At 31.9% G+C, this 4,117-nt stretch overlaps 1 long non-coding RNA gene across 1 annotated transcript; it reads left to right on the top strand.

Moving 5' to 3' along the window:
- Positions 1-2,140: 2,140 nt before the first annotated feature.
- On the top strand, positions 2,141-2,602 carry LOC133879596 (uncharacterized). Its single transcript, XR_009902120.1, has 3 exons — positions 2,141-2,210; positions 2,315-2,353; positions 2,477-2,602. It is a non-coding gene; the product is annotated as an uncharacterized LOC133879596 (long non-coding RNA).
- The last annotated feature ends 1,515 nt before the right edge of the window (positions 2,603-4,117 follow it).

Below are 4,117 nucleotides of genomic sequence, written 5' to 3'. Positions count from 1 at the left end.
TGTTGGTTTTAATAAAATTTCACTTATTCATAAAAAAAAAAAGAAAATAAAAAGAAAAAAAAGAAAAAAGAAAAAGATATGATAGAAAATGCCTATAGATTGGATGATTTGGATCTGTGTCTCATATTTACAATTGGGACTAAAGTACTCCTTTGTTATTAATCGATTGCTTCTCTGTCTCAGATCTTACCAGTGCTTCTTCTCTCTCTCTTGAGCTTCCTAGCCCAACTCTTTTCTCCACTGCCAAATAGATGGATTCTCACAGGCGACACAGGTCAGACGATGAGCACAGGAAGGAGCTTCGGCGTCTTCGAAACAGGCACGAGGTAGAGCTGAGGCAGCGCGATATGCAGGTAGCGCGGCATGCATTGGAGGTTGCGCAGATGGCGGAGGTGCAAGCGCAGATGACGGAGGTGCAAGCGCAGATGGCGGAGGTGCAAGCGCAGCAGGCGGAAAAGATTGATGAACTCAACCGTTTGCTTGAGGCGAGTCACATTGAGGTAGTCTGCTTCTCATATTTAAGCTAGCCTAAGTTGTATAAGTTAGAAAAGCTGGTAACAAATGATAACTGCTCTTATTAATTATTCATATATGGAACATACTATCTCATTACCAAATGTTTTTTTTTTTCTAGGATCGTGCAGCCATTAGAAATTATTTCTATGGCGGGGAAAATGCTTCATCTTCTTCTACTGAACAAGGTCGGTAGCATGTGAATATTGAATATTGATTTGTTAGCCATGATATGTGCATTGTATATATACATATATATTTTGAATTTAAATTTTTATTTATGTTAGTCAATGAAGGTGAGTCGTTGCCGCTTACTGTAAGATTCGGAAAGGTTGCAGACAAGTTGATGGAATTTTCTATGTCATCATCCGTAATGCCCGAACTTCCTGGTGGCTCACGATCATCCATGGTTATCTCTTAACATTTTTTTTTTCAATCCATTCGCTTGATGTTCACGTAGCTTTTACATTCAACTCATATAATAATTTGTTGTTGCAGAATGCCTTTGTTGAAGACAATCTGAAGATGCTAAACACAGGCTCATCGTAAGCTTTTATATTTTATGCAAAGTGTTTTTCTATTCTTTGCAAATTTTTATTTGGAAGGTTTTTTTTGGCATTTGGTGGGAAGAAAAATAAGAAGAGCAAAACGAGAAAGTAATCAATGCAATTTTTGAACTTTTTTTAAAAATAATATTTTATAATTTAAACTTGAAGCCTTTAAGATGCATGGGTGGTTAGGGTTTTTCGAACTAGGGTTTTTATTATTAAAAAAAAAAAAAAAGTCTCATTGTATGGATATAGATAATATTTGTGCAAAATAAGTTTTATGCTTTGAAGAGATAAACGTGAATGAGAGGTCGATTAGTTCATGGGCGATTAGTGCTTTTTTTCTTTGTAACTGGATGTGAAGGTCTTTGGCCATTACGCTTAATGTATGAATTTTCTCAACAAGGAAAGTCTTTCAAGAAGCAATTTTTTATCCATCACATTTGATTTATTGTCCTGTACCATAAATTTGGGATGTTGGATAATCTTTATAATTACCTATGTTAGAAGTGTAATTATGGTTTGTGGATATATTTTTGTGATTGTGATAATTCTCCAAACCTATATAATAATTATTTGGTAGACTACCTTACAAGAACACTACACAGTAACATGGGTCCACCTTTTCTGTCCAAACTGTTTATGCAAATTACAAAATCTCGTACTAGGAAAAATGCAGCAAATAACTTTGACAAAAACATTGTAAATACTGAAATCTATCATAGAATCTTAAAGAAAGTTGATTAGAGAAAGACTTTTGTCATCCTAATTAAGCAACCATAGGCAACAACAGATTCAATTAGTTGTTAGCTAACAGATTTAAGCATTTATTTGTAGTAAACCTTTATAATTGCATACATTGGGCTCTCGATATGAGATGCATATGTATTCTATTTTTGTTTGCTAATTTTGCCACTTAACAAGATAAATTGCTAACCTTTTTATTTTGTTTGATATTTTTTTTCTTTCAATTTTCTTTTCAACAGGGAAGAATTGATGGAACTGCCGGTGAGTAGCTCTTCTAGTTTATAAATGTTTCTAATGCTACTACTTTGTATCTTATTAGATTTTTTAATATAGGGAATTGGTCCGACGAGGGCAACATATATTCGTGAACTCCAACAAGCATCAACTGAGCCATTTAAAAGTGTAAGTAGCTTGAAAATGTTTTTTAAAAGAAAAATGAAGTAGTTTTTTTTCTCGATTCCAAACTTGACTTTTTTTAAACAATTGAATCAATTATTGTTTCACAGTTTGATGATCTTTCCAAGATTGGGCTCTCTGAACCGGAGGTAGTTTTCTTATCTTTCGTTGTTGACTTTTGCTGTTGTGTGACTTTAAGTTATATAATAAGTCCCATAACTTAATATAATAACATTTTACCGCTAAATGTGGGTCTTTAATTTTTCAAACAGATAACGCGCATTAAGCAAAAGTTGGGGGCAAAGTACGGTGAACAATGTTTGTGATATGTTACGTAACTTCGTGGATTTTAGGCTAGAGTTCCACTGAATCATCTGATCAATCAATTATTATGTGATTTTCTTTTTATTATTTGAATATTTAATTTTAATATAGGCCTATCCTCTTTTTTCCTTCAAGAAGATAATGTGATTTTCTTTTTATTAGTTGAATATTTAATTTTAATATCGGCCTATCCTCTTTTTTCCTTCGTCAATTTGATTCTTTGAACGAATATCGGGATTCATATTGAATAGAATCAGAAATTCTAGGAATTAGAATTGTAAGTGTAAGAATTGCCCTTCAATTTTTTCAGATTGATGATCGGAATCAACACAAATTAAATAGGTTGAGCAAAGAAATAGAATTGGTACACTATGTAAATACATTACATATATGTAAATTAATTAATATCTATGAAGATAGATATTGTAGATTGATCTATATTGAACCTATATCTTTATACAGTACGAGTTTATATACTACATTTAAAATAATAAGTATGGTAGAAATATATGAATCTTTCCACCATACTATCGAATCTCGTAAAATACTTATGATTCTAGTCCGCTTATTTCATTTAAATCTAACTTTGATTAATGAGTTTAATATTGTCTCGCCCTATGATTGTTTTATCCTAATTAAATGGATCAAAACAACCTTAAAGTGTAAAATATCTAATTTTGATTTAAAGGTTTTACTTTGAATGATTTGGTTGGCTTAAAGTTTAATATGGTATAATCTGTTAAGTATTTCATGAGTTCAAATCTTCATGTCTATGCTAAATCGAATAAGGAATCACCAATTGTAGTTGCCCATTTTGGAAAGCCTTTATTTCAAAGTCCAATAATTTGAGCATATGCAATTATACTCCAATACCTTCTTAGGGATTTACCTCCATTTTTCAAGGATTATGATCCTTCTCAAATTATCTGTCCAAATTTTAGAAAATTTAAATAGGTGATTATGCGAGATTACTTAAAAGATTTGATCAAATAAAAATTAAGTTCTCCAACTACTTATCCGGTTATAATAGTTTCATAAGTGGTATTTTTAGAATCACTTGTCCGAATTCTCTCAAATTCGGCCAAATAATTTGAGAGAATCTTGATTCATATTTCCAGTTAAGAACCATTTTCCTAGCGTTTCCTTCCGATAGAATAGATTGGTTCCCAATATTCCGACAAAATTCTACTCCTTGCTGTGCTGGGAGAGCCTCCGTCACTGTTGGGGCTTCTTTTCTTATGTACATTTTAAGTGACATGAATGTTGTTACTTTCCTTTTGTGTTAAAAGTTAAAAATAAAATAAAAGTTTAGCTACCTTTTTACCCTTGTGATTTAAAAATTTTATTTTTTGTCCGCTCAATTTTCATTTTTTTTCATTGGTGGTATTTATGTTATTGAAAAAGACGGAGATGGTACCTCCGTCAATTTTTCTATCCAAAACTAATAAATTTTTACGTCAATATGTGGCACCATTAAAATTGCGACATATGGCTCCACAATTTTGTAAGTTGTCAAAATCTTAACTTCAATGCATTTTCTTCATTTTTTCTGAAATTTTGGTCATTATGAGCCATAACTCACAAGGTGA

This window comes from Alnus glutinosa, chromosome 10 (assembly GCF_958979055.1).
Source record: "Alnus glutinosa chromosome 10, dhAlnGlut1.1, whole genome shotgun sequence".
Taxonomy (NCBI): domain Eukaryota; kingdom Viridiplantae; phylum Streptophyta; class Magnoliopsida; order Fagales; family Betulaceae; genus Alnus; species Alnus glutinosa.
Note: the sequence above shows the minus strand (reverse complement) of the source record. Positions and strands in the feature narration are given on the sequence as shown.